General features: G+C 49.3%; 1 protein-coding gene across 4 annotated transcripts in view; it reads left to right on the top strand.

Annotated features, from left to right (window-relative positions):
* Positions 1–18,429, top strand: part of GNG7 (G protein subunit gamma 7) — a 139,983-nt gene continuing 121,554 nt past the window's right edge. The window contains exon 1 of one of the 4 annotated variants that reach the window (XM_088838856.1): positions 1–90. The gene's annotated coding sequence lies outside the window, so the exon portion shown is untranslated. Of the gene's footprint in view, positions 91–6,501; positions 6,524–18,429 lie in introns of those variants that run through there. The other 3 variants (XM_088838858.1, XM_088838857.1, XM_088838859.1) reach the window with 3 other exon arrangements.

The following is an 18,429-nucleotide window of genomic DNA, read 5'->3' as shown; positions in this document are numbered from 1 at the left end:
TGCCCCCGCAGAGGGGAGCGAGTGCTAGCCCGCCAGCTGTGGGTTCGGCTGCGCGGCGGGGCTGAGGCGGCCGTGGTGGCCCTAGCGCAGGTAAGGGCGCTTGCCGCCGCTATTCGGGCCTGGGTCTGCCGCCCCCGCCTCAAGCCCCGGGGGCAGGGCGCGGCCGGGGCGGAGGGGAGGCCTGGGCGTCTGCGGGTGGGGGAGTCCTAGAACGGCTCCGATTTGGCTAGGGACGGAGTTGGGGGTCGGGGTCTGTGAGGAGGCGCCCGGAATTCTGGGCGGGAGCTGAGGGTCGGGGTCTGTGAGGAGACACCGGGAATCCGGGCTGGAGTTGGGGGCCGGGGTCTGTGAGGAAGGACCAGGCATATGGGCTGGAGTTGGGGGTCTGTGAGGAGGCACTGGGGATTTGGGCTGAAGTTGAAATTCGGGGTCTGTGAGGAGACACCAGGGACCCGGGCTGGAGTTGGCGGTCCGGGTCTGTGAGGAGGCACTGGGGATCCGGGTTGGAGTTGGGGGTTGGGGTCTGTGAGGAGGCACTGGGGATCCGGGTTAGAGTTGGGGGTTGGGGTCTGTGAGGAGGCACTGGGGATCCGGGCTGGAGTTGGGGGCCAGGGTTCCTGAAGATAGGCTGGGCCCTGGGTTGGGTCAGAGTTGGGGTCTGGAGCTGGGGGTTGAAGGTTAGCTGGGGAGGGGGCTGCTGATGGAGTTGAGGGTTGGAGTCCCTTGAGGAGGAAGAGGCTGAGGCTGGGAATTTGGATTGGAGTTGGGGGTCAGGGTCCACTGAAAGGAGGCTGGGGATCTGGGCTGGAGTTGGGGGCTGTCATTGGAGTTGGGGATCGGGCTAGAGCTGGGGCTCCAGGGGAGTGGACTGCGACAGAGTTGGTGATGGTGGAGGAACTTGGGGTCAGGGTGAGCTGGCACAGGGTCAAAGAGCAGACTTCGGGGGAACTGCGAGAGTGGGAGGGGGTCAGGCTTCTTTCAGAAGGCATCTGATGGCTGAAATGGAGTGTCTATGAGGGATGAGAGAGAGAGGAGAGTGGAGGGAGGTGGGCTAGAGTCTGGGAGACGACCCCCCCACCCGCCAGGCGTTTTGCAGGAGGTTGACTATTCAGGAGTAAATAGGGGGGTCTAGGTTTGAATTGAGTAATGAGGATAGTGGAAGGGAATCACCCCCCCATTCCCCGCTTTGGCTAATCATCTGGTATAGGCAGAGACCCCTTGGTAACTCAGTGAGTTGCAGACAATGGATGCTGGACACCCTGAGGTCTGTTTCTGGCATGCAGGGCACAGAGGGGAAGTGGAAAGGCTTGTGTTGGTGGCTGAATTTTTCAGGAATTTTGGGAGTCAGGAGTCAGGAATAAAAGTAGAAGTTTTGGGGACAATGATATTGAGGGAAGTGGGTGGCACTTGATTTTCCCTGTGAAGCGGGGGTTGCTCAGGGCTGGAATATGGGTGGGAGAAGACAGGCGTGATGAGCAGCAAAGAGCCTTCACCATTGCTGGATGTCAGCAAGGCAAATGCCAAGTTCTCAAATTTGCTCAGTTGCAGGCTATGGTTTTGCACAGGTTGAGAGTGGAGTGGGCTCTGATAGGTGGGCCTGCCTTCTCCTGTCCCCTCTGATTGCTCTCTTGGCTGTATCACCTCTGGGGGTTTAGTTTACTCCTCTGTAAATGGGAGTAATAAAACTGGAGCAGGCACCTCATAGGATCGCTGTGAGGGTGAAACGAGGAGATGCGTGTACCTCGCACACTCCTGGCACATGGCGAGGATACGTGCGTGTTGATAATAATGTTCTAAATTAAGGTTTATTGGGGGGGAGGAAGGTGGGTGGGTAGAATTACTGGGTTGTCAGGGAGGAGAGGGAAGAAATCACTTGGGGCTTGATTTCAGTCCCTCAATCTTGGGGTGCACGTAAGAATCCTTTCTGGAATTTTAAAAAAAGAATCTGCAAAAATAAATTTTCTTCACATTATTAAAAATGAGGGAAAAACAATAATGACAAAGGACAAATCTACCTGGATCTGCCTGGATTCTGAAGCTTTATCAAGGAACAAGCACATCTACTTAAGAGAAAGGTTCTTGGGTCATTCTGATGAAGTGTACCCCATGGGACCCATTCGGATGTGTGCCCTGAAGGGGGCCACTGGGCCACAATTATATGGTCTTTAAATACATGAGCTTTACATGGGACTTCCCACTCTGCCTTCCAATGCAGGGGGCGTGAGTTCAAGCCCTGGTTGAGGAATTAAGATCCCACATGCTGCACAGTGTGGCCAAAAAATAAACTAATAAAAATAAATATATGAAATTTATAAGTTGACTTCCTGTGATGGGCCAGGGTCTTTCCGCTTGGCAGTGCTCATAAACAGTGCACTGCTGGCCTTAATGCCAGGTCATCCTTTGTGGGGGGCCATCCTGGGCCCTGTGGAGTGAGGAGCAGCATCCTTGGCCCCATCCACTCAATGCTAGGAGCACCTCACCACCAGTGTGACAATGACAAATATCCCCAGATATTGCCCCCTGTCCTCAGGGGGCAGAATCACCCCTGGTGGAAACTCCCTGTTGGAAACAAAACTAAGTTATTTTCTCCTTTAAATATCACATCTCGCCTTTCACCCTTGGGAAGTATGGTCATTCAGATTTGGGTTGGTTTTTATGTCATCTAGTGTTCATTTGAGAGGAGAAAAAAAAAATCACACCACTTTTAGAAAAATTTAGAAATGCTGAATTCTTTCTAGGTGGGTCTTTCATGTGGCTTTCAAACACTTCTACTGGTTTTGAGTATGGGATTAACTGGTCGGCTGCCAGCACTGAAAGAAGCCAACATTTGTGATTGTTTTCCTTGGTTGTAACTGAGTATAGGCATCTTCCTCAAAAGCTTGAGTTCTTCAGATGGTTCTTGGTCTTTTACTGAAAATGATTGTAATCAGTGCCATTGCTTTCTCCTCCATGTTTCATAAAGCCCAGGGCCCTATAGTTTGAAGGGAAAGACAACTGAATATGAATTACCCTGACGCAGTAAGTTTTTTGCTTGCTGAATGGAGGCATTTTTTTGGGTATACCCTGTAGTAGTGTAAAAAGCACCTTCTTCCCTCCGAGGTGTTATTACAAGTTTTCTCATTTGCAGCTGGTAATAAATAATTATCTTTAAAATAGTGTTTTCTGGGGCATTTGTGTGTGTGTTATTTTTTGTGGGAGGGGCTGTGCCATGGGTCATGCGGGATCTTAGTTCCCCGACCAGGGGTTGAACCCATACCCCCTGCAGTGGAAGCTCACAGTCTTAACCAGTGGACCTCCAGGGAAGTTCTGGGCAATTGAATTCTTGAAACTCCTTTGTAGTTTCTTAGAGAAGCGTGGTTGGGCCTGGCCTCCATGACTTTGGAACTTTCTGGAGCTTTCTAGAGGGGATGGTTCCCAGAACAGTTGTGTGATTGCAGGGTGTGGACACGAACCTCTTCTCTTTCCATTGCTCCCTTACAGGTGGCTGTGTCTTCACAGCCCAAGGATGATTGGCCGAGCTGTGTCTTTGTTCTGGGAAGGTTTGTCTTCTTCAGTCTTCTGTCCTTGATGATGTCAAGGTTCACCATGTTCAATGCTCACTTCAATAGCTCTGGACCTCACTTTTCACCACTTCTTTCTCGTGCTGCCCTTGGGCATGGCCTCTCTTTCTCCCTTCAGGGTCTAGAAGAAAGTGTTCATTCCATGTGACACCCAGGAGACCTCAGAGACCAGAATGGGTCACTGCAAAGATGGGTGACTTGTCCAGCTGCTCAGGTCCCGCCTTCTCCTCTTCCATTCTGTGATGCTGCATCTTGTCCCGCTAGCTGGTGAGCAGGGGGGCTGGTGGGCAACTCTGAGACTCTTCTAGGAAAAGTACTAGTTCTCCTGGTGGGTGAGTGCATGTCTGACTCTTTGCAACCCCATGGACGGTAGCCCACCAGGTTCCTCTGTCCATGGGATTTTCCAGGCAAGAGTACTGGAGTGGGTTGCCACTTCCTTCTCCAGGGGATCTTCCCTGACCCAGGGATCAAATCTGAGTCTCCTGAGTTTCTTGTTTTTCTTTTCTCGTCTTCATTTTTGTCCTGCGTTTCTTGCATTGGCAGGCGAATTCTTTAGCACTGTGCCACCTGGGAAGCAAGTTCTCCTGGAGAACCTTGCAAAGGGAAAAAGTCTTACTGCTTATTTCTTAAATGGAGATACAATTGCCACATCATAAAGCTCAGCCACTTTAGCACACACTTCAGTTTTTTGGTAAATTTATCGAGTTTTGCAACCATCTCCATAAACCTGACTTAGAACCTTCCAGTACTCCAGTAAGACCTCCATCCCCATGAGCAGTCACCCCCACCCCCTCCCTAGCTCCTGACCACCAGCAACCCACTCTTTGTGTCTGTGGATTGGCTTGTTCTGGGCGTTTCCCATCAGTGGAATAACACCCTGTGTGTCCTTCTGTGTCTGCTTCTCTCACTGCGTGTCATGTTCTCAGGGTCTGTCCACGTGATAGTGAGTGTCAGGGCTTCTCCTTTTCATGGCTGAGTGATGTTCCCGTGTGAAAAGACACATGTGTTTATCTGTTCACTTGTTGGTGGACATCTGGGCTGCTCCTGCGTTTTGGCGGTGAAGAATTGGTCTGCAGTGTCAATGACTTTTTCCATTCCTGAGCATTTGACAGCCCTCCAAACTGAAACTCCATAGTTGGGGGTTGTTCGGGCATGAGCCCTCTGGTTCTGTTTCTCTTTCTCTTGTCTGCATTTCTTCCCTCCTTGAGTTAAATGCTTCCCGGTTTCTTGCTCAGAACATCCCAGCTGGCAGATCAGCCTCTAGTCTCTCCTCCTCTAGTGGGTTGACCCTCACCCCCACCATAACCAGCATCTTCTGTCTAAAGCTGAGATTGGTTCATCATTTTCCCTGCCATCTTCACCAACTCATCACCCACTCCACAAAATCAAATTGCTCCCTCGGTAGGAAGTCGGCCCCACCCCACCTTCGGGCTGACCTTCACTTTGACTTCAGGAATGGCCCCTCCCGCTCTGCCCACCCAGCTCGTACCCCCAGCTTTCCTGGATGGTGCAGTTTGCTGTCTCCTTTGTCTGAAACCTTCCTTCCTTCCTTCCTCTCCCCAACAAAGCCTGGTTGTGTGCCTATTTTAAGCTTCAGACCGGGTGCCAGGCGCTGGGAGCACCACGTGAATGAAACGCTTGTGTGTGTGCAGGGGGCGGTGTGGAGACGGGCCCCTGGGGCCATCCTGTCCCTGGCCCGGCCCTCTGAGTCAGGTCCCTGGAGGGTGGCGGGGCTGGGGGCCCTGGGCTGTGTATTTCGTTAGCTCCCCAGGTGTACAGTGAGAGGAAGCAGTCTTTCAGGGCACAGAGATGTGGGGGTGACACCTGTGCCCAGGACATCAAGAGAAGAGGCCAGAGAGAAGGTCTGTGCTGAGAAGTTTGCTAGGAGACAGGTTGTGGGGGGGTGCAGTCATCATGGGCAAAGTCTCCCTCCTCCCCAGCACTCTGGACACCAGGCCTGGTCATCCTGTCTGGGGGGGCCCTCCTGGGCACCGTGCCTGTGGAGCAGCCTCCCCAGCCCCTGCCCCCTCCATGCTGGATTCAGTGCCAAGGGAGAAAGACTGATTTGTAGAAATTGCTCCTTTTTTGGAATTTCTGAAAGTTAACTGTTTGGAGATGATAAAATACAAAAAAGTGACCCATCTTTGCTGCATGACAATTAGTTGAGAGTCTGCTTTTCATAACTGTGGGTGTGGGTGAGTGTGTACATGTGTTTTCTGCACCTCTGTGCTGACATGAGGAGGTGCCAGGGCGAGGGGCCAGGTGAATCTGGGATGCAAATGAATCTGCAACCTGCCTGGCAGCTTCGTGATGGTGACCACTGGTCATATCTTGTCCTTTTTTGTCAAGGCCATGACCTCAGCCCCTGCCTTCTTAAGAAACCCCTTAATTTGGTGGACTCAAAAGTCAAGGGAAATCAAAGACAGGAGGTGAATCAGGCCAAGTCCATGTAGCTCCCGGGCTAGACAGACAGGCAGCTGCTGGGGGATGGGGCGGGGTGGGGGGAGGTTGAGAAATAATGTGCCAACCCTAGCAACCTTGTCTTTGGCTAATTGTGTGACTTTCCTGGGGCCCCCGTTACGAAGCACCACAGACCATGTGGCCTGAAGCAACAGAAATCTGTCTTTTCCAAGTCCTAGAGGTCAGAAGTCTGCAATCCTTGTGGACAGAGCCATGCTCCCCCTGGGGTCCCCAGAGCAGGGGCTTTCTTGCCTCTTCCGGCTTCTGGAAGGTGGTGTGTGTGTGTGTGTATGTGTGTGCTCAGTTCCTCAGTCGTGTTTGATTCTTTGAGACCCTTGGGACTGTAGCCCTCCAGGCTCCTCTGTCCATGGGATTTTCCAGGCAAGAATACTAGAGTGTGTTACCATTTCCTTCTCCAGGGGAATCTTCCTGAGCCAGGGATCGAACCTGCGTCTCCTTCGTCTTCTGCATTGCAGGCAGAGTCTTTACCACTGAGCCAACTGGTAAAGTCAATTCTCTTTCCCTCTGAGAAGGGAAACCCTTCTGAAAGACGGTGGTTGCCAGTAACCCCTAGTGCCCTGTGGCTCACAGACATATTACTCTGGTCTCTGCCCCTGTTGTCACATGGCCTTCACCCTGTGTGTCTGTCAAAGAAAACCCAGAGCTGGACAGTAGTTAACAACAGTAAAAACAAGAGTTTACCCAGAAATGATTGCAATGGGGAAAAGAAACCTCATTTTAGAACCAGGCTCCACTCTGAATACAGTGCAGACTAGTGGCAATGAATAGCCAAGGAGCAGGTGAGGGTCAGGGGATGGGAGATTGCTCAGAGGAAGCACTGGGGGAATTCTGGATAAGGGATCTCTCAGATTCTGGGTGCAGACATTAGCTGGAGGAGGGGCTGAGGAGCCCAGTGAAGTATGGTGGTGATCAGATGTGGAAACTGGGGGGAATCTCAGTCCATCAGCTTAGCAGGATTCTTGCTGAAATTATAGTGTAGAGATGACCATGAGACCCAAACGTTGAGGCCCCATTGAAAAGTTCAGGTAGCCTGAGTAGAACTGGTTAAGGAGAGAATCTGTATTAAGCCTCACATGTGTCCGCATTTCCTTCTTCTGAGAATGCCACCTGTTGGGTCAAGGCCACCCTACTCCGTGTGACCTCGCTTCAGCTCAGTGACACCCCCAGAGACACTATTTACAGATCAGGTCCCATTCCCAGCCACCAGGCTTAGGAAGCATACATATCTTTGGTGGGAGGAGTACACAGTGTACCCCATACCACCTAGAAAGTGGCCATCCTTGCAAGGTGAAAGTCAACTTTTTGGGGGGCTCTCTGGTCCTAGTTGCTAAATGCGCCCCCCACCCTGCCCCACCCCATTCCCTCTTTCTCAACACCGGAAAAGTCAACATTTGCATCATTGCACAGCAAATGGAGAACTTGGGGCCAACTGGGCCCCTGGGAGGAAGTGGGAGTTTTCAAGTTCACTGGGACAGGGGGGTAGAGGAGGTCACAGGTGACCTTGCAGCCCCAGGGAAGCTCTTGGTTATTTGTCATCTGCAGGACACCTGTCTTGGCTACCTTCATGGTTGAAATGAAAGTATAAGTGTTAGTCGCTCAGTCGTGTCCAAAAAGTGTTAGTTGCTCGGTCTCATCCGACTCTGTGACCCCATGGACTATAACCTGCCAGGCTCCTCTGTCCGTGGAATTCTCAGGCAAGTATACCGGAGTGGGTTGCCATTTCTTCCTCCAGGGGATCTTCCTGACCCAAGGATCAAACCCAGGTCTCCTGCATTGCAGGCAGATCCTTTACCATCTGAGCTACCAGGGAAGTCCCCTTCCAGGTTGTGCAGATCCAATGAAGCATCTCCAGAAGGAGGCAGGAGGAGTTCTCTGTAAATATGAGATGTTGTTATTGACGTGGTGGTTTTGATTAAGGCAAGAGCTCTCCTCCTTGGCACTGAGGACTGCGAGACCAAGTCATCCACTGTGGGGCCGTCCTGGGTGCTGTGGGGTGAGGGGCGGCCTCCCAGGCCTCCACCCACTCAATGACAGGAACAGCTAGCCCTGAGGACCACAGATGCCCCTGTCATGGCCCAGCATCCCCTGGGAGGAGGCAGAATCACCTTCTGATGGAAACCATTGGCTAAACTATTTCTAATAAGGTTTTATGATTCTATGATTGCACTAAAGTAAGAAGATATTTTTCCATAAATAATTTTGTTTATTTATTTTTGGCTGTACTGGGTCTCCTTGCTGTGAGCGGGCTTTATCTAGTTGCAAAGAGTGAGGGCCACTCTCTAGTTGCCATGTGTGGGCTTCTCTTTGTGGTGGCTCCTCTTGTTTGCGAAGGCATGGGGACTTCAGTAGCTATGGCGCATGGAGTTAGTTGCTCCGAAGCATGTAGGATCTCCCCTGATCAGGGATTGAATCCATATCCCCTGCATTGACATGTGAATTCTTATTCATTGCGCTACCAGGGAAGTTCAATTTTTTTTTTTAATGAACTTTATTTTTTAGAGCAGTTTTAAGTTCACAGCAAAACTGAGCAGAAGGAACAGAGGTTTCCCCATGTGCCCCTACCCCCCACCTGTACACAGCCTCCCCATCATCCAAGTTTCCCACCAGTGGGACATTCATTATAATCAGTAGACCTGCATGGACCTGTCACTATCACCCGATGTCAGTAGTTGACCAGAGGGTTCATTCTTGGTCTTGTGTGTTGTATGAGTTGAGACAGATGTACACTGACACGAATCCACCACGAGAGAATAGTTTTACTGCCCTAAAAATCCTCTATGCTCTGCCAATTCATCCCTCCCTCCCCAGTATTTTGTTTTTATGGGAAAAGAGCTTTAGAACAATTAGTAACTTCGAAGGCCTGTTGGGAAAGGTCTAACTCTATACTGTGTGGAGTTTGACATGAATCATTCCTCTTCATTCTCTACTCTCCAAAGCCATGCTGTCCAGCAGAAACAGGGCTGAGCCTCAAATGTCATTTTATTTTTAAAAAGTTTATTTTGTTGAAGTATAGTTGATTATGTACATGGAACAACAGACTGGTTCCAAATAGGAAAAGGAGTACGTCAAGGTTGTATATTGTCACCCTGCTTATTTAACATATATGCAGAGTACATCATGAGGACTGCTGGGTTGGAAGAAGCATGAGCTGGAATCAAGATTGCTGGGAGAAATATCAATAATCTCAGATATGCAGATGACACCACCCTTATGGCAGAAAGTGAAGAGGAACTAAAAAGCCTCTTGATGAAAGTGAAAGAGGAGAGTGAAAAGGTTGGCTTGAAGCTCAACATTCAGAAAACAAAGATCATGGCATCTGGTCCCATCACTTCATGGGAAATAGATGGGGAAACAGTGTCAGACTTCATTTTTTGGGGCTCCAAAATCACTGTGGATGCTGATTGCAGCCATGAAATTAAAAGACGCTTACTCCTTGGAAGGAAAGTTATGACCAACCTAGATAGTATATTAAAAAGCAGAGACATTACTTTGCCAACAAAAGTCCGTCTAGTCAAGGCGATGGTTTTTCCCGTGGTCATGTATGGATGTGAGAGTTGGACTGTGAAGAAAGCTGAGTGCCGAAGAATTGATGCTTTTGAACTGTGGTGCTGGAGAAGACTCTTGAGAGTCCCTTGGACTGCAAGGAGATCCAACCAGTCCATTCTAAAGGAGATCAGTCCTGGGTGTTCATTGGAAGGACTCATGCTAAAGCTGAAACTGCAATACTTTGGCCACCTCATGCGACGAGCTGACTCACTGGAAAAGAGTCTGATGCTGGGAAGGATTGGGGGCAGGAGGAGAAGGGGACGACAGAGGATGAGATGGCTGGATGGCATCACCGACTTGATGGACATGAGTTTGAGTGAACTCTGGGATTTGGTGATGGAAAGGGAGGCCTGGCGTGCTGTGATTCATGGGGTCGCAAAGAGTCGGACACGACTGAACGACTGAACTGAACTGATAGTTGATTTACAATGTTGTGTCAATTCCTGCTGTACAGCAAAGTGATGCAGTTATACATATATATATATATAGTCTTTTTCATATTCTTTCCCATTATGATTTACCACAGGATATTGAATAGAGTTCCCTGGTCTGAGCAATAGGACCTTGTTGCTTATCCATCCTGTATATAATAGTTTGCATCTGCTCACCCCAAACTTCCAGTCCTTCCCTCCCCCATCCCTCTCCTCCTTGGCAACCACATGTCTGTTCTCTATGTCAGTCATAATTTTATTGACATCTCATCCTCTGTTGCCCTCTTCTCCTCTTGCCCTCAAATCTTTCCCAGCATCAGGGTCTTTTCCAGTGAGTCAACTCTTCACATCAGGTGGCCAAAGCATTAGAGCTTCAGCTTCAGCATCAGTCCTGCCAATGAATATTCAGGGTTGATTTCCTTTAGGATTGACTGGTTTCCTTTAGGATTGATTTCCTTTAGGATCGATCTCCTCACTGTCCAAAGGACTCTCAAGAGTCTTCTACAGCACCATAGATCAAAAGCATCAATTCTCTGGTGCTCAGTCTTCTTTATGGTTCCATTCTCACATCCGTACATTGACTACTGGAAAAACCATAGCTTTGACTATATGGACCTTTGTCAACAAAGTGATGTCTCTGCTTTTTAATACACTGTCTAGGTTTGTCACAGCTTTCCTTCCAAGGAGCAAGCGATGGTGCCTCTGATGCTACCTAGTAGTGGCTTGGATTCCCATAGCCTTCTGGGTAGGCAGGGGTTAATGATTTGGGAACAAATGTATGGAATGATTATATTTCCCATTGCATCGTGTCCTACTGAGATGATCACTGATTTTCTTTAGTGTCTCGAAATGTGAGAGACATGCATCTTAGAAATGACAGGCTCTTAGATTCGAGGAACTGTGGCTTCTGATAGCTCAAAAAGAAGTCATATTTTAAAACATCAATTATGTTTATTACAACATTCTTTAAAAATGTACAAACGTGAAACTTTGTTTATAAATGTCTGTGCTCATAGCTTTTACATTATAAATCCCCCAGAGCATGTAAAGTAAATTAAAACAGATGCAGTGAACACATATTCAGACAAACTCTTGTAATGTCAGGGCCTGGGTGTTTTGTAGAATCATATTCCAGGAGTCACAGTTTGCCAGGCAAAGTGTCCCAGAGTGAGCCTGGAAGAGGCCGGGTTGACGTGAAAACTAAAGCTTCCTGCCCTTGGCAGGGCGCCCACAACGGGGCTCCTTGCTTAGCAACTGCTGAACTTAGCAACGCCTTTCTCTTTAGGTTGAGAAACTGACAGATTAATTCCTCCAGGCTGACTTTTAAATATTTGAGGCAAGAGTGAGAAATGGAATTTTTTTCCCCCTCAGATTGCTGCTTAATGAAATGCAGAGTTGTTTTTGATTTGAATGATCAATAGCAATGGGGTTGGTGGGGCTTTGGGGATGAGCTGGGCATTTATTGTTTAAAAAAATAGATTGGCTTTTCTCTCTCTCTTTGTCTTTGTCTCTGTCTCTCTCTCTGTCTCTGGCTTCCTGTCTCTCTCTGTCTCTGGCTTCCTGTCTCCCTCTTTCTGTCTCTTTCTCTCTGTCTCTGGCTTCCTGTCTCTCTCTTCCTGTCTCTGGCTTCCTGTCTCTCTCTCTCTCTCTGTCTCTGGCTTCCTGTCTCTCTCTTCCTGTCTCTGGCTTCCTGTCTCCCTCTTTCTGTCTCTCTCTGCCTCTCTGTGTTTGTATCTCTCTGTCTCTCTTTCTCATCAGACATGTTCAGGAGCCTCTCCGGGACTGTGTGAAGAAAGACTGAAACACATCCAGTGCTGTTCACAAACCTCAGGCGTATGTTCAGGTTTGGGGTGATGAAAGACAGGGGGCCAGGGTTCTGGAAACTTGGGTTCTAGTCTCGGCTCCATCTCTGATTTCCAAATTGTCAGAGTCTCCCCACTCCTCTGGGCCTTCACTTCCCTCGCTGTGGAATGGGTGTAGGATGAGCTGGTACCCATACCCGCCACTCTGGTACCACCACTGGCATCCTACATGTCATCTCTAGGAAAGACAGTAGACTAAGTTTTGAGATCTATTCCTTTTTTTAAAAAATTTTATTGAAGTATAGCTAATTTACAGGGTTGCATTCATCTCTGCTGTACAGCAAAGTGACTCAGCTGTAATATATACATTCTCATTCACATTCTTTTCCATTATAGTTTATTTCAGGATATTGAATACAGTTCCCTGTGCTCTACAGTAGGACCTTGTGGTGTATCCATCCTGTATATACTAGTTTGTATCTATCTGCTAATCCCAAACTCCTTGTTTCCTTTTTCTTTTTTTTTCAACTAACTTTTTATCTTGGACTAATTGCAAATGTCACAGAGGTAGTACAGACGATCCCGCTTGCCCTTCGCCCAGTCTCTCCCATCCCAGCACCCTTCCTCCCTAGAGCGCCTTTGCCACCCCCAGAAATCACCATTGACTCAGGCCCTCACTAAGTTTGGATTTCACTGGCGTCCCTTGATGTTCTTTTCTGCCCCAGCCCCGCTCCAGGATCCCACGTGACATTCAGTCGTCACATCTCCTTCGCCGCTTCGAGCGGTGACAGTTCTCTGACTTTCCTTTTCATGCTGGGAGGCCGTGAGGAGGCCGGGTCAGGAGTTCTGCAGGACATCTCTCCGTCTGGGTTTGTGCGATGCTTTTCTCAGGATTAGATCAAAGTCGTGGGTTTGGGAAAGAACACACAGAGCTGAATGCTTTCTCAACACGGTCCAGGGTCCCTGACACCCACATGGCTTCACCCAGATGTTAATCATGATTACCTGTCTCCTCCCCCAGGGCACATAGAGGCCTGGATTAGTCTCCTCGGACCCCCAAATCACCTCACTGTGTTCCCAGTCCGATGCCAGATCCTTCATCCTCTGTGCTGAGAACTTTTTTTAAAAAAAAATTTATTCATTTATTGGGCTGCCTCAGGTCTTAGTTGCCATACATGGGATCCTCCATCTTCATTGCAGCAAGCGAGATTTTTAATTGTAGCATGTGGGATCTAGTTCCCTGACCAGGCTCCTTGCACTGGGAGCAAAGTCTTGTCCACTGGACCACTGGGAAAGCCCTTGCACTGTGAACTTTGCATTCAGTCTTTGCAGCGTGATGTCAGCTTTCTCCTGGTTCAGTCGTACCCAATGAAGGCTGTGTTTCTGGAGATGAAACTGAAGAGTTGACAGCTCATCATCTTGCATGATCTTGCATCTTCCTGCAGACACTGTGGGATGTTGGGGAGAAATGTCTTCATCCTACTGTGAGACACATGGGCCCCACACATCCCAAATCCATGCATGAGGGCTGGGGGACTTGGGCTCACTGCTGGTGACTGAAATCCCAGTGGAAGCCTGCCTAAGGGTTCTGGCCCAGTTTTGCAAAGGTGCCATGTTCTGATCAAGGAGGTGAGTGAAGTCACTCAGTCGTGTCCAACTCTTTGCGACCCCATGGATAGAAGCCTACCAGGCTTCTCCATCCATGGGATTTTCCAGGCAAGAGTACCAGAATGGGATGCCATTTCCCTCTCCATCAAAGGAGGGGGAGCTTTGAAAGCCCAGTGGAGAGTTTTGGCACAGGTAGCCCAAGACTTGGAAGTTCCGTGAAGCTGCTGCTGTTCCTGCCCTCTCACCCTGTCTCCCAAAGCCACACCCTGAGTGCTGGCTCATATGTGGGCAGAATGTCTGGCCAAAGCAGAGAGCTACTGGAAATCAGGCTGCTTTCTGGGGAGGTGTTTGAAGTGTCCTTTGAAAGTGAAACAAAACTGGGCGCCTCTGGGAGATGTCCCGGGAGAAGGCAGGCAGGAGTTGCTCCTGCTCTGGGGTGTGAAGGGAACCCTTTGTTGAGCCGAAGCCTTTTTCTCAGTGGCCTCTTTACTCAGCCCACAACGGCGGGATGGTGCCAGGGGTACCATCCAGAGGATGGGGGTAGTGACCATCCGTGCTGCCTGTCTCCTGTCGTCCTAAGGGAGGGCCCTGCCGGTCACAATAGTTTCTGGAAATCAAAAATTAGTTTACCACACACGAGACACAGTCCACCTTCTTTCTCCCCCCCCGCCCCCACCCATCTCTCTGCTCAGTGCTGCATGAGTTTCCTAACTCAGCTCCTTGCATCCACTTCAGCCCACTCTGATTTGCTTTGCTTTTTCATTGTGATGAATTACGTGTCACGTCAAATTCCCTGCTTTAACTGTTTTTAGGTGCACAGTTCAGTAACATTAAGTACATTCACGCCATTATGCAACCATTCTTCCCCTGTCCCCCATCTACCCGGCACCTTTTCATCCTCTAAATTTGAAACTGGCCCTGTTAAACACTCACCGCACCATCCCCTCCTGAGCCCCTGACAGTCATGAACCCACTGTCTGTGTCTGTGGATCTGCCTCTTCTGGACGTTTCCCATCAATGGAATCACACCCTGTGTGTCCTTCTGTGTCTGCTTCTCTCACTGAGCATCATGTTCTCAGAGTCTGTCCACTTTCATAGTTTAGAGCAGAATCGTGTTCCATCATATGCATCAGTTGTGTCTTGACGCCTTCATCTATCAATGGGCACTTGGGGTGATTCCACCGTTAGGCTGCCATGACTTGCGCTGCAGTGAGCATCCATCTTCAGGTTTTTGTGTCAATGGTTGTTTTCAGTTCCCCCGGGTGGGTCCCCAGGAGTGGCATCATGGGGCTGTCGTCTATTTTTAAACCTCTCGATTGTTTGTGCTTCTCTGCCTGGTGGGGTTTTCGTCCATTTGCTGCTTCTCCCTCAGCTCAGCCCTGGGGACTTTGGAAGGACTTGAGTTCTTCTGGCTGATTGCATTCATCCCCCATCCCTGCTCTCGTCCCCACCCTTGTTAACTGTGCAGCCAGCCCGTGGCAGCTTTCTCTGTACTGTTCATTTGTCTCCCTCCTGCCTCTGGGGTCACACTCCTGCCTCCCCTGGCCTGGAATGCCCTCTGCTCTGACAAACATCACCTGCTTGCTGTTGACCCGCCCACCTTTCCACTAAGGCCACCTTTCCACTGCACCTGGCCTCCACCTGCCCTCGTGTCCAGTGACACCGCCCCGAACCCGCTGGACTCCCATCGGACTCCCAGCCACTTCCGCTCTGCAGTTGCCAGGGGGCCTCACACAATTTTCTTTAGCCAGAGCTTCAGTTTTTGGTTGGTTGGTTTTATCTATAAAAGAGGCTCCTCTGTCAAGGGTGGTGGAGCAGGCCACACAAAATATATGTCTTGTAGCCAGCAGGTATTAAATATGCAGAAAAATGGATTAAAAGAAAAAAATTCAGACAAAAACATGGAGGAAAAAATCAGAAGCAAGCTGTGATAGAGTGATGGGGCCCCCAAAGGCGCGTCACCTCATGGGGCAGAGGGGACTTTGCAGGAGGGATTAAGTTAAGTAAGGCCCCTGAGATGGGGATGACCCTGGATTCCCCGGGAGGCCCAGTGTCATCACAGGGTCCTTATAAGATGGAGGGGTAGGGTCAGAGGCAGAGACAGGAGATGCTGAGCCGCTGGCTGTGAGGTTGGAGGGAGGGGCCGTGAGCCAGGGATGCGGCGCCTCTAGAAGCTGGAAGAGGCAGGAGCTTTTGCTTCCCTGGGGCCTCCGAAAAGACTAGCCCTGCCCACGCCTGGATTTACCCGCCGTGAGGCCTGAGCCAGACTCCCGAACCCCAGAACTATGAGAGAATCAATGGGTGTGGTTTTAAGCCCTGAACTGGTGGCAGTTTGTTACAGTAACTGCAGGAAACTGATGTGGTTTAGGGAACTACAGTGCAGATAAAGCTCTGTGTCCTCACAGCTTCTCGTCTCGTTTCTGGTACGTGATGCAGATCAAGAGCCTCCTGTCATGGGCTGCGCTGGACCCTAAAGGGCAAGTGGAATTCCCAACCACACACTTTCTACCGTGTCTGTGGCTGAGCCCACGATGCAGGATTCTATCCTGGAGCCTCTTGGAGATGAACTTTCCATTTTAGTTATGTCACCTGCATGTCTCTAGAGGGGTTCTTATTCACTGAGCCCAGGTTGAATCTTCCAGAATGCTCTAGAGTCTGCGTTCTGGGGCTAATGTGATGCCCTCCTGTCTCCAGCGCTGCAGCTGCGTCTTTCTCCCCATCCCCCCCCTCCTGCCCCAGGTCAAGGTTCTGGGGATGTGCTGGTCACTGTTGACATGCATTTAACTTTGTGCATAGTGGTTCCCACCCAGGGCTGTATTGGCCCCAAGAGCACCCACCTGGGTCCCCAAGAGGACCCTCTGAGGTTCTGTCTTCAGATAAGGAAACTGAGGCTCAGGACTGGGGAAGTGACACCCCAATGTTCATAACAACACTATTTACAATAAATAAGATGTGGAAGCAACCCAAGTGTCCATTGACAGAGGAATGGATAAAGATGTGTATATATACAATGGAATACTACTCAGCCATCAAAAGAATGTAGTTATGCCATTTGCAGCAACATGAATGGATTTAGAGAGTGTCATACTAAGTGAAGTAAGTCAGAGAAAGACAAATACTATATGATATCACTTATATGTGGAATCTAAAAAGTACTACAAATGAAACTTATTTACAAAATAGAAACAGACTCACAGACTTAGAAAACAAACTTCTGGTTACCAAAGGGGATTGAGAGGCATAAATTAGGAGTGTGAGACTAACATATACACACTACTGTATATAAAACAGATAAACAACAAGGACCTACTGTATACCACAGGGAACTAAATCCAACATCAATATTATGATCTTTTAATGAACTATAATGGAAAAAATGTTAAAAAGAATCTAGGTATATACATATACAAGTATAACTGAATTACTTTGCTGTATACCTGAATCTAACGCAATACTGTAGATCAGTTGTATTGTATACTTCAGTTAAAAAGAAAAGAAGCAGGGAGCCAAGCCAGGAGGGACCCAGCCCCAGGCCCGCCACTCTGTAGCTCTTCCATGAGACGAAGCTGATCATCTTGTATGAATTTTGCACAGGCTTTTTTGTCTCAGTGACAGAACCAGCCATGCTTCCTTCTGGCCGTGTAATTGGGTATGTGAGGCTGGCTTTGGTGCACCTGTCTCCTAGGATTAAAAACTGTGGTGTTGGGAATTCCCTGGCGGTCCAGTGAGTACAACTCAGTGCTTTCACTGTTGAGGGCCTGGGCTCAATCCCTGGTCAGAGAACTAGGATCCCACAGGCTGTACAGTGTGGCCAAACCTGCCCCCCTCAGACGATGGTCTCATGAAAAGATTCTCCACACTATTAGCTTTCAGAGAAATGCAAATCAAAAGCACAGTAGGACACCCCTTCACAGCTATCAGGATGACTAGAGTTGAAAGACAGACAGTGACAAGCGTAGGCGAGGGTGTGGAGAGGAGAGAACCCTGTGCCCTGCTGGCAAGAATGGGAATCAGGCAGCTGATTGGAAAACATGGAGTTTCTATACGACTCAGCAATTCTACTCCTGGGTGTCCACTCAAGAGAAATGAGAATATTCATCCACACAACACCCTGAACGTCAGTGTTCACAGCAGTATAATTCACAACAGCCAAAAGGTGGAAACCACGCAAATGTCGTCTCATCAGCAAACAAGCAGATAAACAAAACTGTGTTCCCTCCACACACGGGAGCATCCCTCAGCCACGGAAAGGAGAGAAGCCCTGACACTCGCTACCACGTGGACAGACCCTGAGAACACATGCTAAGTGAGAGAAGCAGACACAGAAGGACACACAGGGTGTAATTCCACTGATGGGAAACGTCCAGAACAGGCAGATCCACGGACATAGAGAGTGGGTTTCTGGTTGTCAGGGGCTGGGCATGACTACTGATGGGAACCGGGCTTCTTTTGAGATGATGGAATGTTCTGGAACTAGTTAGTGGTGATAGTTACACAACTCTGTGAGTAGTAAATGTTACTGAATTGTATACTTTAAAATGATTAAAATTATAAATTTTCTATTATGTTTATTTTACTACAACCCCCGCAACCTGTTGGTCTAATGAGTGGTGCCATTTCATGGAGTGAGCCCGCATGCAGTCCTTGACAGGCCGTGAGGGATGCCCGTCTCTGGCTGAGGTCAAGCCGTGATCTGACACTTTCTCCTTCTAAGCCCTGTCCTTCAGAGTCTAGCACAAGACGTGAACTCTCCTGCATCCTGGGCTGTCGAGTTGTCACACCTTGGCCGTACTTCTTGCCAGCCCTGGGCCCTAACCAGCCATGGGTGGAGCTCGGAGGGAAGGGGGTTGCTCTGGGGTCCCTGGGAGAAGGCAGCAAGTGAGACTCGGCTCGGGGAGTTTTGAGAGTCCTTCCCTCCTTTGTGGGATGGGGACTCCCAGGAGGGGTGAGATGTGGAGGGGATGTAAGATCAAAATGATGGAAACTTCTGGAACCTTTTGG

Source organism: Moschus berezovskii, chromosome 8, assembly GCF_049115385.1.
Source record: "Moschus berezovskii isolate FMDL1 chromosome 8, NW_MosBer_1.0, whole genome shotgun sequence".
Taxonomy (NCBI): Eukaryota; Metazoa; Chordata; class Mammalia; order Artiodactyla; family Moschidae; genus Moschus; species Moschus berezovskii.
Note: the sequence above shows the minus strand (reverse complement) of the source record. Positions and strands in the feature narration are given on the sequence as shown.